This window comes from Rhinoderma darwinii, chromosome 3 (assembly GCF_050947455.1).
Source record: "Rhinoderma darwinii isolate aRhiDar2 chromosome 3, aRhiDar2.hap1, whole genome shotgun sequence".
Classification (NCBI taxonomy): domain Eukaryota; kingdom Metazoa; phylum Chordata; class Amphibia; order Anura; family Rhinodermatidae; genus Rhinoderma; species Rhinoderma darwinii.
The window spans coordinates 163506471-163522017 of NC_134689.1; the positions used below are offsets into that span (position 1 = coordinate 163506471).

The 15547-nt window shown below is 43.1% G+C and overlaps 1 protein-coding gene across 1 annotated transcript in view; it reads left to right on the top strand.

Annotated features, from left to right (window-relative positions):
- Positions 1–15547, top strand: part of ZDHHC17 (zDHHC palmitoyltransferase 17) — a 115225-nt gene that overhangs the window by 26747 nt on the left and 72931 nt on the right. The window lies entirely within an intron of this gene.

Below are 15547 nucleotides of genomic sequence, written 5' to 3' on the forward strand. Positions count from 1 at the left end.
AAGGGGAAGCTCCGCCTCCTCATCGCCTGGTCCGCCCCATTCTGTCTCTGCTTCCCCATTAACCTGCTTTTCTGTAATGAGCAAAATGATACAGTACGCTACAGCAGTTACATGAGAAAGCAGAGACTCCTAGTATATAGCCACACCGCCCCACTGTGGATCGCAACCCCCCCTCCCTTGTAGATCGCAACCCCCCTCCCTTGTAGATCGTGCCGCAGTGGCTCCCACTAGGAGCTGATTCCCCGGCCAAAGCATCGGCAATCTCTGCCCGGGGATTCAGCTGCTAGTGGCATCTAGAGCGGCACGGTCTACAAGGGAGGGGGGTTGCACTCTACAAGGGAGGGGATGCTATCTGCTAGGGGGTGTGGAACGATCTACATGGGCACTGTATATTGGGGGGATGGCACTATGAGGGCACAGTCATTACATGTGGGCAACAGCACTGCCATTATATGTGGGCACTGTGGCACTATATGTGGGCACTATCTACAGGGACATTGCGGCACTATCTACATGGGCACTGTGGGGTTTTCAGGGGATCGGGATAACAAAACCCTGACAAATGAAATTCATCTTCCTTTTTTTTCACGATCGTTTTTCACGGTCATGTGAATCCGGTTTTATTGTTATTTGCTTAAAACCCCATGGTGGGGCCGGTACTGCACAGGGTCCTGCTCACACGTCAGACACTATAATGTAATCTCGCCCCAGAGTGCCCGTTCGGCGCTATCTGCCTGGCCCTGCTGTGCAATTTACACTGCTTTTGCCTGCAATGTCGGAGACCGGCTGCGGGGGTGACGGGCAGAGGGGGATGTTCGTGCACGCAGTGCATCATTAATTATAGATTCTGTTAACATGTTCCCTGCCGGGGAACACAGAAGGTATAATCAATTAGATATACATTTTTCCAATTGTATTTATGATTAAAAAAATAGTATTTGCAGAGGTTAAAAGTTGTGAAGTTACATACAAGAATTATAGCAATATATGTTAAAAAGTTATTTATATAACAAATTTTTATTAAATTATCTCTTGGTATTACTGTTAAATAAACAGAAAAAAATAAGAAAATCGAGATTCAAATCGATAATCGTCCAAAGTGTTGATAAAAATCTAGATTTTATTTTTGGCAAAATGGCCCAGCCCTACTACATATAAAATTAAAACTAAATGAATGTGCAGTTGACACATTTAGTTAATCAGAGACCTATATACATTTTGTACATATTAACATATACATACATACACATACTCCTCTGTCCTAGAGGAGATAGGATGAAACCATTTCACATGAGTGTAACACTAAATTGTTGTAATACATTGTTTATAGCATACAAGTGGTTATAAGGGATAGATCCATAGCTGGTCTGCAGTGATGTTATACGAGTAAATGTAGCACCCCTTCCCTCTATAGCTCCATCAGTCCATATCAGATTGAATATACAATTTCCGTAATTGAAAACGAAAGTCCATGGATTTAACTTTTTAATTCACTTTTTGTATGTCCTTGGAAGGGTTTGTTAAAATCCTTTTAATGTAGATCAATAAAGAGAAATATTCTTTTAAAGAGTAATATACTTAAAACAATTACACTGTTAGTGGGAATAAATCCTTTGGATTGTCTGAGTACAATCCATGTGTTCCCAAATAAATTTAATATAATACTCCTTGTGTATTGGTTTAATCCATGATAACACAAGCGCCACCCAAAATACAAACATACATACCATAACTTAATTAAATAAATAAAGACCAAGAGACTATTCATATGGAATAAATTGGCTGTGGTATTTATTAAGCGGTTACATAATAAATAGAAAATAAATAAATATTAAACTTGTAATACCAAATATTTAAATAGATATTTTAAAACCAATAAATAATATACCAATAAGGCCCCATTCACACGAGCGTGAATCACGTACGTGTGCTGTGTGTTGAAACAACGCACAGCACACAGACCCATTGATTTCAATGGGACCATTCACACATGCGTGATTTTTTACGCAGCGAGAGTCCGCTATGTGAAACGCACTGTATGTCCCATATTGGTGCGTTATCACGCACCTACGCGCCCATTGAAGTCAATTGGGTGCGTGAAAACCACGCACCGCTCACGGATGCACATGCATGTGCGGTGCGTCATTTGCCCATCAATTCAGTTGAAAATAATAAAAAAAGATGTGCTTTGCGAGTGCGTGAATAACGCATGCACACTGATGCATAACGCAACACACACGGACCCGATTCACGCGCGTTTTTCACGCGTGTGAATCTGATACGCTCGTGTGAATGAGGCCTGAGGCACCATGCACACGACCGTAAAATCTCTCCGTAATTGCGGACCGTAATACTGTCTGCAAGTACGAACGCATTCAGCTCTGTTGGCCGCAGACACCTTTTTGTAGAACTACGGATGGGTGTCCATGCCGTAGAAATATTCAGCATTATGGAACATGTCCGTTCTTTTGCATTTTACGGGCCGTGCTCCCATACGTTGTATGGGAGCATGGCCTGAAAATGCGGGCGGCCGGCCATGCCCGCAATCACGGGTTATGTTTACGGGCACGGCCATATGCATGGGGACCAATCCTTGACCCCCACCAACAAACACCGCAACAGAATAAGGGAGGGAGGGCGGGGCTATGATGATCCTCTTCTTCTCCAGCTCGGACAGGCACCAGACCGTTCTAAACCTGAGAATATATACCCAAAATTCCCGCCGTTTCACCGAAAGGATCCAATGAAAACACAGGATTTCCCCCCCCCCCCCCTCATCATGGAATTATCCAGAACCTGTGCATGCCAGAATAAAGGGGGGAGACCGCTGACCTGAACTTGACCTGGTACAGATAAGTACTAAATGAAATAGGGGGAGAAGGATTAAACCAAAGAAACATTAATACAAAAGACTATAATAATAACCTGAATAGTAAATATGGGGGAGAGGAGAAAAAAAAGGGGGGCTCCATGTTACCATGAGGGGCTAAACTGTAAACGGGCTAATAGCCCCTATTCATTATATTAGAGCCATAATAAGTCACATGATGTGGGGAGAATATTATAGATAAGTGTATCCGTTTCTAAATACGGTTACATGGTTTGTCTGATGAATCCGTAAGTACCTGTACCTAAAAAAGTAATTCAACATGCTATTAGAGGACGCATATATCCAACTGACCTGTTTGTATAATCCTAGACGTTTTGCACTAAAGTCTAGATTAAAGGGAATGTGTTACTAGAATTTTATTTTATTTTTTAAGTTAAACAATTCGTATTTGAGTGATTACACATTGTTTTAATTTTTTCACAAGTCAGGAAATATAAATTAGATTCTAATTTATAACATTTCCATGTGCTGGTCACTAGAGGGAGCAGTTCCCGAAAATTGCAGCATGGTCAATGTGGTAAAGCAACCTCATTGCTTCAAATTTGGGGTAAACACACTGGCTCTAGTGTCCTCACACAATCCCCCCTCCCTTATTCTGGATAGCGCCAGGAGGAGGGGGTTGAATCTTCAAACCTCCTACACTGTGTGCCGCCATTTTCTGAGCGACTGCACAGTGTAGGAGGATTAGATACAGTGCTAAGCAGACAGTATAACACGAACATAATACACACCACATACACAAACATAACTTACCTGCTCCTGCCACCGCTGCCGACTCCGCTCCTATTCCTTGGGTACTTCGCTTCCTTAAACACATAACCGGAAGCCAGGGCCGGAAGTCGTCATCTGACTGTCCGGCAGCAGCTTCTGGTCCACATGAAAATGGCGCCGTATTTCGCTCTGCTAACGAGCTTCGTTTTGGTCTGTGTGGGAGCGGCGCATGCGCCGTTCCCACACAGACGGCGTACGCTGCAGTGAATGGAACGGCTCCCGTTCCCATTCTCTATGGGGATGTATGTGCCGTATTCTATCTCTGTATGTGTCGTTAATCGACACATACAGAGATGGGGAAAAAAAATGGCAGCCCCCATAGAGAAGTAAAAATAAAAATAAAAAGTACACACGAACACAAATAAATAAATTTTTATTTTTTTATCATACTAAAAGCAATATGATAAAAAAAAAATAATTCATGACACCTTCCCTTTAACGTATCGAGCCAGTTCAACTCTGATTGACCCACATAGGAAAAAGGGGGAGAATAATGAAGTGCAATAATCTGTAGGAGCAAAGTACATACATATAGGTTGTATGCATAGAGTGTATATCAGAGGTCTGTCCATATCCTTAAAGGGAATGTGTCGCTAGAAACATATTTTTTTTAGTTTCATTTTTTTTTTTTCACAAGGCAGTAAATATTATAAATTAGATTCTAATTTATAACATTTCCATGTGCTGGTCACTAGAGGGAGCAATTCCCAAAATTGCAGCATTGGCATGTGGTAAAGCAACCTCATTGCTTTATGCTGCAAAATTGGAGAAGACACACTCGCTCTAGTGTCCTCAAACAATCCCCCCTCCTTTATCCTGGCTAGTGCCAGGAGAAAGGAGGGGGTTGAATGTTCAAACCTCCTACACTGTGTGCCGCCATTTTTTTTTGAGCGAATGCACAGTGTAAGAGGATTAGATAGTGGTAATCACACAGTATAACACTAACATACACAAACATAACTTACCTGCTCCTATCGCCGCCTCCGCTCCTAGTCTGAACATATGGCCGGAAGTAGTCATCTTACTGTCCGGCCGCAGCTTGCGGTCCACATGAAAATGGCGCCGGATGTCGCTCTGCCGAAGACCTTCCTTTTGGTCTTTGTGGGAGCGGCGCATGCGCCGTTCCCACACAGACGGCGTACGCTATAGTGAATGGAACGGCTCCCGTTCGCATTCTCTATGGGGATGTATGTGCTGTATTCCATCTCTATGTGTCGTTAATCGACACATACAGAGATGAAAAAAAAAATGGCAGCCCCCATAGAGAAGTAAAAGAAAGGGAAAAAATAAAGTAAAACACAAATAAATAAAATTAATTTTAATGACCTACTAAGAGCAATAACATATAAAAAAAAATATTTCACCTTCCCTTTAAAGGGGTTGTCCAGGAATAATTTTTATTTTCACCTAATGGGACATGTACATTTTCTTTTCTAATATAATGTCTGTTTATATGTGGCAGTGTTACATACTTATAATTCATCGTCCCGTGACCGCACCAGTAGTACATTTTTTATTTCCTGTGACGTTCCGTGTCTTTTCTCAGGCAGCACTTCCGGCTGAACAAAGGCACGGCGCGTCATCCATTACATTTACGGGCAGTGGGTCGGACGGATGTTTCATGAGTTCTTCAGAGCTCCGCCTCTGGTCCCACTGCCTATGAACACAGTTGATGACGCACCGTGCTTCTGTTCTGACGGAAGTGCTGGCTTTGCGAAGACCCGGAGCTTCATCCATCATAGTACACGCTGCTCTTCCTATCTCGTCGTCCCCGCCTCCTCACACTTCAAAGAACGGCCGTAACATGGGCGAGAAGGAGTAGGAGGCGTGGACGACGAGACCGGAGGAGGAGGGGGCGTGTACTATGATCAACTGTGTTTACAGGCAGTGGGATCAGCGGCGGAGCTCTGAAAAGCTCATGAAACATCCGCCCGGCCCACTGCCTGTAGGAGCGGAATCACTAGCCACAGCTTTGGCCAAGCTGTGGATGGGGATTCCTCTCCAGGAGAAGTCTCTGACTTCACTGTCCATATATGGAGAGGGATGAGAGGGACTTCTCCTGGAGGTGGAATCCTCGGCGCTGTGGCCGGTGATTCTGTTCCAGGAGAAGTCCCTGACTTCACTGTCCATATATGGACATTGAAGTCAGGGACTTCTCCTGGATTGGTCCCCAACAGGAAGGTAGCAGGGGGGGGGGCGTGCGCATCTATGGGTGGGGTTGCCATCTATTGGGGTGGGGGGGCTTATGTACAAAGGTGCTGTGTAGCATTACCTGCAGGGGGGCTCTGGGGCACTACCTACAAGGGGGTCAGGGTGTGGCATTATCTACAGAGGGCAGGGTGTGGCATTATATACAGAGGGCAGTGTGGCAGAAAATGTACAAATGAAATTCAACCGTTTTTAAAACGGACGGGGAGGGGGTAAAACAGATTCAAAACGGTTCACAATCGTCTGTTAAAAATGGAAACACTGCCTGGAACGGATGCAAAACGCTCGGCACTCGGACCCGGTCGTGTGAATAGAGCCTAAATGTAGTTGATGACGCGCCGTGCCTCTGTTCAGCCGGAAGTGCACGGATCGTCGTCTCTCCTAGTAAACGCTCTCTGCTCCTCTCACGCTCTGATGTAGAAGGAGGAGAGGGCGGCGTTGTTGTTCCTCAATCTCTGCGCGCCCCGATTGTTACATAAATACAGGGCAGATTGGGTTATGTGACCCCCGGCCGTCATCCCTGTACGTGACCCCCGGCCGTCATCCCTGTACGTGACCCCCGGCCGTCATCCCTGTACGTGACCCCCGGCCGTCATCCCTGTACGTGACCCCCGGCCGTCATCCCTGTACGTGACCCCCGGCCGTCATCCCTGTACGTGACCCCCGGCCGTCATCCCTGTACGTGACCCCCGGCCGTCATCCCTGTACGTGACCCCCGGCCGTCATCCCGGTATAGGATGATGCGGGTTATATCATCCCCCATCATCGATGCGTATACCCTGTGAACCCGGTGTATTACCCCCCCCCCCCACACATACACACACATACACACACATTCCTGTATATAACCCCCCATTAGCCCTGTGTGATTATTAGTGTGTGTGTGACCGTGTGCAGGGAGGGAGCTGCCTATAGTTATAGCAGGGAATGACCCTGTGAACATAGAGGGGCGTGGCAGTATGAAAATAGCTGAGATGCTGTGGAGGGAGGAAGGGGGATGTAAGCTGTATCCTCCGATGCAGCAAGGGATCATGGGTATGTTGGGTTACAAGACCGGAAACCGCCAGGACCAGAAGCAAGAGATGTAAACAAACCAAGCAGCAGTGATGATTGAGATCAAACAGAAACTGGTTAGAAGGTATGTAGGGGGTTTTAGAGAAGGCAAACAGAGGCTGGGGGGACTCTTTTTAGAAAATATTTTTTTTCCTGTCCAACCCCTTTTAAAAGTCTGGTATTGGGTGTCATATGTGTGCTGCGCGGGATATACAGGTGAACACTTACCGGATTACTTGTCAGTGTGGCAGCGCTGCTTTCACCCTCGGTCGCTGTATTGGAATGGCGCTATTTGTAAGAGTGCATCGTGGCTGTTAATATACCCGGTTCCGGTCACATGTTCGGCTGCGGATGTGATGATTTCGCGAAAAAATAAACAAGTATTTTGCAAACTGCATTGGAGTGCTAAGACTTTGATAAGGATATCTTCGGATGTGTCACAGCTAGAACTGACATCCTGGTGGCATATGAAAGATAAGAATCCACAGCCCGAAATTTGACTCTTTGGAGTGATCCCCCTTCCCTCCAGCCTTAGGCTAAGTTCACACAGAGTTTTTTGAAATTTTTTTTTTATGCCAAAAAACTCGTCAAAAACGGCCTGAAAATGCCTCCCATTGATTTCAATGGGAGACGGAGGCGTCTTTTTCCCGCGAGCGGTAAAACCGCCTCGCAGGGAAAAAGCGACATGCCCTATCTTCGGGCGTTTATGCCTCTGACCTCCCATTGACTTCAATGGGAGGCAGAGAAAGCTTATTTCGAGGCGTATTTATGCCGCGGCGCTCAATGGCCGCTACCAAAAAACGCTGCGAAAATCGGCGTGCATGGAGAGGAAAATCTGCCTCAAACTTCCAAACGGAATTTTGAGGCAGATTCCGCCTGCAAAATAGTCCGTGTGAACATAGCCTTAGTCTCTCACATTGTGTGCGAAGCAGCCTCATGCTGGTAGGTGGACAAAGAAATCGGCGGTCAGAGAAAATCTAGGGGGCTCTACCACTGATGCAAATGTAAGTAATCCCTAAACACACAAATCATGTTTAACCCTTTCACGACCAGCCCACGTAGATTAACGAGCTACAGTCCTGGCCTTTAATCTACGTGGTGTCAGAACAGAGTTCACAGAGCTCTCCTTGTGCTCTGAATCTCTCAGCACACGCTGCTACTAGCAGCCTTAGTGCTGAGAGAAGACATCAGGACCGGATTGGTGCCGGTCCCAATGACGTGATCACCATGATAAACTAATCATGGTGTTAACAGCAAAGTTTGTTGCAGCAACAAACTTTCGTGTTGTTAGTTACAATGTTTCTCCTCCCTCCCTGTCAGATCGTTCTAAGGCCTCCATGCCCACGAACGTATTTTTTTCCTCCTGTAAATACTAATGTAAATACGGGTCCTTGTTCACACGTATTCGACCCGTATTGCACCCGTATTTACGGGCACGTTTTCGCTGCAAAATTGCACTGCACTAATCGGCAGCCCTTCTCTCTCAGTGCAGGATAGAGAGAAGGGACATCCCTTTCTGCAGTAAAAGTAATAGAAATTCATACTTACCCGGCCGTTGTCTTGGTGACGCATCCCTCTTTCGACATGCAGCCCGACCTCCCTGGATGACGCGGCAGTCCATGTGACAGCTGCAGCCTGTGACTGGCCTGTGATTGGCTGCAGCGGTCACATGGGCTGAAACGTCATCCCAGGAGGCCGGACTGGAGGAAGAAGCAAGGAGTTCTGCGTTAGTATGAACGGCCTTTTTTTTATTTTTTATTACAGGTTGATCTATATTGTGATCGGTAGTTTCTGTCCAGGGTGCTGAGTCACTGCCGATCGTTTAACTCTTTCAGCACCCTGGACAGTGACTATCCCCTGACGTCGCCTAGCAACACTCCCGTAATTACAGGTGCACACACACACACACACACACACACACACACACACACACACACACACACACAGTCACCCGTAATTACGGGAGCCCATTAAGACTTCTATGGGCCTGCCCGTGCCGTAATTACGGCCTGAAATAGGACATGTTCTATATTTTTCAACGGCGCCGGCACCTTCCCGTAAGCATACGGGGAGGTACCCGTGGCCAATAAAAGTCCATGGGTCCATAAAAACGTGCCGTAATTATGGGCGGTTTTACGTTCATGTGCATGGGGCCTGAGACCGTGAGAAAGAAGAAGCACTGTGCCGAGCAGCTTCTGTGTCTCGTATAAAGACACACCAACTGTGAAAAACACATAAAAACCATCTCCACATAGATAGTTTAGATCGTACTCCGATTAGGACAATTAATTAATAATCAATTAGGGCTTCTAGTGTGTGTGTGTGTGTGTGTGTGTGTGTGTGTGTGTGTGTGTGTGTGTGTGTGTATATATATATGTGTGTGTGTGTGTATATATATATACACATATGATGGATACGTGCATGTAATATATACACATATACTTATATAAATCTCTTCATATGTTTTACACGTCTGTAAATTCTAAATACATTGATTCATTGTTAGGGTTGTTCATAAATGTATTATTTATTAGGGTTGTCATAATTTAGTTGTGATTTAATTAATTACATATATATCTATAATGTGGCATAGCAGATATAAAAAAATGGCGACAGCACCCTGCAACACTAATGCCACCTAAACCACTAAATATAAATAGATATGCACTAAAGCTCAATCTACCTACAAATAGGGAGGTTCTTAGTGCACATTTTGATCAAAAAGTGTTAGCCCACCTGCCACGACAAGGCGACCTCTGTAAGGTGGGAACCTACGCTGCACATACACCCAGAACTGGGACTAAGCCTACATATATACCTGGGGATGGTAGGATCCAGCATTGAACTGATTAAAATCACCCATATAATGTGGCATAGATATACGCACGTTATATATATATATATATACATACAAACTTTCATATAAATTATTAATTTTATTCTACATATCAAATAATTGATTGTTAGGGTCCTTCATAAAGTTATTAATTATTAGTCGTTCAGCAATTGATTAGTTGTAAAGATTCAATTGATTATATACACCGCGTTCCAAATTATTATGCAAATGTTATTTTTCGCTGATTTTCCTAAATAGTCGATGCAAATGACAGTCAGTATAATCTTTAAGCCATCAACCGTTGGAGTATAATGCGAATTTTAATGAACAAATCTAATAACAGATTTTTATTTTTTTTTAGAAGTAAAAAACTCAAAATGCACTGTTTCACATTATTATGCACAACAGAGATCAAAACATTTTAAAGGAACAGTGTCGCCCAAAATTTTTTTTTTATATCAGTTTGATGTTAGTGTTTTATTAAAAACGTTTATATTTGTTTGTGTGTTACTTTTTTTTTATTTTTTAACTTTTTCTTCCCTATGGGGGCTGCCATTTTTTTTCCCATTTCTGTATGTGTCGATTAACGACACATACAGACATGGAATACGGCAGCTACAGTCCCATAGCGAATGCGAACGGGGCCCGTTCCATCCACTATGGTGTACGCCGTCTGTGTGGGAACGGCGCATGCGCCGCTCCCACACAGTCCAAGTTGAACTGTGCGCCGTCCGGCGCCATTTTCCTGTGGACCGGAAGTCGTGGCCGGACAGTAAGATTACTACTTCCGGTCGCGGCTTCCGGACTTGTGCACTTGGAGCAGCGGCAGCAGACGGACCGGAGGGAGCGGCGGCGGCAGGAGCAGGTAAGTTATTTCTATGTATGTTCGTGTTTCAGTGTGTTTACTACTGTATGTAAGCCTACTACACTGTGTGTTAGCTCAAAAAATGGCGACACACAGTGTAGGAGGTTTGACCGTTCAATCCCCTCGTTTCTCCCGGCACTAGCCAGGATAAAGGAGGGGGGGATTCTGAGAGCTCACTAGAGCGAGGGATTTTTTTCCAATTTTGCAGCATAAAGTAATGTGGTTGCTTTACCACATGCAATGCTGCAATTTTGGGAATTGCTCCATCTAGTGACCAGCACTGGGAAATATTATAAATTAGAATCTAATTTATAATATTTCCTGACTCGTGAAAAAAATAAAAAAAATTAGAACAATGTTTAATCACCTACACACAAATTGCTTAACTAAAAAAAAAAAAATACATGTTTTGCTAGCAGCACATTCCCTTTTAAAGGTTGTAAAGAGAACTAAAATGGTAATTTGTTGAATTTGCAGCATCAGGCGGTCATATTTACAGAAATCAAAAGCTCTTTCAATCAAAAAAAGGAACCGGCCAAGTTACATGTTAACATAGGACCCCTTCTTTGATATCACCTTCACAATTCTTGCATCCATTGAATTTGTGAGTATTTGGACAGTTTCTGCTTGAATATCTTTGCAGGATGTCAGAATAGCCTCCCAGAGCTTCTGTTTTGATGTGAACTGCCTCCCACCCTCATAGATATTTTGCTTGAGGATGCTCCCAAGGTTCTCAATAGGGTTGAGGTCAGGGGAACATGGGGGCCACACCATGAGTTTCTCTCCTTTTATGACCATAGAAGTCAATGACACAGGTATTCTTTGCAGCATGAGATGATGCATTGTCATGCATGAAGATAATTTTGCTACGGAAGGCACGGTTCTTTTTGTACCACGGAAGAAAGTGGTCAGTTATAAACTCTACATACTTTGCAGAGGTCATTTTCACACCGTCAGGGACCCTAAAGGGGCCTACCAGCTCTCTCCCCATGTTTCCAGCCCAAAACATGACTCCGCCACCTCCTTGCTGACGTCGCAGCCTTGTTGGGACATGGTGGCCATTCACCAACCATCCACTACTCCATCCATCTGGACCATCCAGGGTTGCACGACACTCATCAGTAAAGAACATGGTTTGAAAATTAGTCTTCATGTATTTCTGAGCCCACTTCAACCGTTTGTGCTTGTGAGCATTATTTAGGGGTGGCCGAATAATAGCTTTATGCATACTTGCAAACCTCTGGAGGATCCTACACCTTGAGGTTCGCGGAACTCCAGAGGCACCAGCGGCTTCAAATACCTGTTTACTTTGCAATGGCATTTTAGCAGCTGCTCTCCTAATCCTATTAATTTGTCTGGCAGAAACCTTCCTCATTATGCCTTTATCTGAACGAACCCAATCTTTTCACAGTACGATGATCACACCTAAGTTTTCTTGAAATATCCAATGTTTTCATACCTTGTCCAAGGTATTGCACTATTTCACGCTTTTCGGCAGCAGAGAGATCCTTTTTCTTTCCCATATTGCTTGAAACCTGTGGCCTGCTTAATAATGTGGAACGTCCATCTTAAGTAGTTTTCATTTGATTGGGCACACCTGGCAAACTAATTATCACAGGTGCCTGAGATTGATTACAATGATCCAAAGAGCCCTATGGCTGGGTTCACACGACCTATTTTCAGGCGTAAACGAGGCGTATTATGCCTCGATTTACGCCTGAAAATAGGGCTACAATACGTCGGCAAACATCTGCCCATTCATTTGAATGGGTTTGCCGACGTACTGTGCAGACGACCTGTAATTTACGCGTCGTCGTTTGACAGCTGTCAAACGACGACGCTTAAATTGACTGCCTCGGCAAAGAAGTGCAGGACACTTCTTTGCAACGTAATTTGAGCCGTTCTTCATTGAAGTCAATGAAGAGCAGCTGAAGATTTACTAGCGTCAAAGACTCGCATATTACGAGGAGGAGCATTTACGTCTGAAACGAGGCAGCTGGTTTCTCCTGAAAACAGTATCTTTTCAGACGTAAATGCCTGCTATCGTTTGCACATACCCTAAGACACAATACCATCCACGAGTTTAATTTAAAAACTAATAATTAAATGTTTGACACTTAAATCCAATGTGCATAATAATTTGGAACACATTGTATGTATACGTAATATATACATATACACACACGTTTAGGTAAAATAATTTATTCCTATATTTTACAGTTCTATTAATTCTAGATACAAATTAATTGTTAGGGTCGTTTATAAATGTATTGATCAATTGATTAGTGGACTTTCTCTTTGTTACTTTTATTAAAATTGTTACAAAAATAAGTTAAAAAAAAATACGTAAGAAAATGGCACGCAAGTTATATACCGCTGAAGAGGCATTTGCTCTCTTGGATTCTGATAGTGAATGGGGTCACTTTTGGGGGGTTTCCGCTGGCACCGAAAACCATTATAGTAAAATTTGAGCTCCAAAAGCCAAATGGCGCTCCTTCCCTTCTGAGGGCTGTAATGTGTTCAAACATAAGTTTATGACCACATATGGGGTATTGCCGTAATTAGGAGAAATTGCTTTACAAATGTCGAGGTGCTTTTTCTCCTTTATTCCTTGCAAAAATTAAAAATGTCTTTCTTCAGGAGAAATGTAGATTTTCATTTTCACAGACTAATTCCAATAAATTCAGCAAAAAACCTGTGTGGTTAAAATGCTCACTATACAACTAGATAAATTCCTTGAGGGGTGTAGTTTCCAAAATGGGGTCACTTGTGTGTGTGGTTTCCACTGTTTAGGCACCACAAGACCTCTTCAAACCCGACATGGTGCCTAAAATATATTGTAATAAAAAGGAGGCCCCAAAATCCACTAGGTGCTCCTTTGTTTCTGAGGCCGGTGCTTCAGTCCATTAGGACACTAGGGCCACATGTGGGATATTTCTAAAATCTGCAGAATCTGGGCAATATATATTGAGTTGCGTTTCTCATGTAAAACCTTCTGTGTTACAGAGATTTTTCTATTACAAATGAATTTCTGCAAAAAAAATTACATTTGTAAATTACACTTCTACTTTGCTTTAATTCCTGTGAAACGCCTAAAGGGTTAAGAAACTTTCTTAATGCGGTTTTGAATACTTTGAGGGGTTAAGTTTTTAAAATGGGGTGATTTTTGGGGAGTTTCTAATATATAAGGCCCTCAAAGCCACTTCCGAACTGAACTGGTCCCCGAAAAAATAGGTTTTGGAAATTTCTTGAAAATGTGAGAAATTGCTGCTAAAGTTCTAAGCCTTGTAACGTCCTATAAAAATAAAAGGATGTTCAAAAAACGATGCAAACATAAAGTAGACATATGGGAAATGTTAATTAGTAACTATTGTGTGTGGTATTAATATCTGTTTTGCAAGCAGATACATTCAAATTTAGAAAAATGCAATTTTTTGCACATTTTCTCAAAATGTTGGTGTTTTTCCACAAATAAATACTGCATTTATCGACCAAAGTTTTTCACAGACGTAAAGTACAATATGTCACGAGAAAACAATCTCCGAATCGCTTGGAAAGGTAAAAGCATTCCGGAGTTATTACCACATAAACTAACATATGTCAGATTTTAAAAAATCACCTGCGTCCACAAGGCCAAAACGGGCTGTGTCCTGTAGGAGTTAAAAGTTTTTTTTTTATTGCAAAACTAATTATTTTCACATGTTCTGTCCATTTGATAAGTAATATTTTCATTGGGAAGCTGGGCTTCCATAACATCTCAGCAGTGCCACAGGCTGATCACCTCCATGCCACGCCGCATTGATGCAGTAATTCATGCAAAAGGAGCCCCGACAAAGTATTGAGTTCATATACTATACATACTTTTCAGTAGGCCTACATTGCGGTATTAAAAATATTTTTTGAAATTGGGCTTATATAATATTCTAATTCTCTGAGAGACTAAATTTTGGGTTTTCATTAACGGTTAGCCATAATCATCAACGTTAAAAGAAAAAAATGCTGGAAATAGATCACTCTGTGTGTAATGAATCTATATAATATATGAGTTTCACTCTTTGAATTGAATTACTGAAATTAACTTTTTGATGATACTCTAATTCATTGAGAAGGACGTGTGTGTGTGTGTGTGTGTGTGTGTGTATGTATGTATGTATGTATGTATGTATGTATTTAATTCCCCCCCCCCCCCCAGTTTCAACTGTATCAGCAGGGAGCCATATGGTCCCTACTCTACCATTCACTATGTATCGACGGATGCTCACGGCAAGGCACAGACAGGTGCGAGGCAGTGATGTCATTGCGCCTGTCTGTGCCAAGCCACACAGACCGGAGGAGCAGACAGATCTCTTCCACTTGTCGTTGGAATGGGGTTAGGTAAGTATGTATTTTATTAGGCACTATTGGGGCTGTATGGGGGCATTATACTCTGTGGAGGGCAGTTATGGACTTATTATACTGTGTGGAGGGCAGTTATGGAGGTATTCTACTGTGTGGAGGGCAGTTTTGGAGGTATTCTACTGTGTGGAGGGCAGTTTTGGAGGTATTCTACTGTGTGGAGGGCAGTTTTGGAGGTATTCTACTGTGTGGAGGGCAGCTATGGGTGGCATTATACTGTGTGGGGGCAGCTATTGGGCATTATACTGTGTGGGCAGTGTCAGGGTATATTATATACAGTACTTTACAACAGTCTCGGGGGATAAATATTCAATGGCATAGCATGCTAAGAGGGGGTATGGTATGCAAAAGGGATGTGGCTGAAATAATAGTTCCTTAATCGCAATCGAGGTTACATGTTCAGTCAATCGTGATTTTGATTTAGGGTCCTAATCGCTCAGCCCTAACCACTACTCCACTTTTTCTTTGCACCAGTTTTGATATGTTGTCTTCCATGTGTATTGATTTATTTTACTGCAGTAAAATTGTT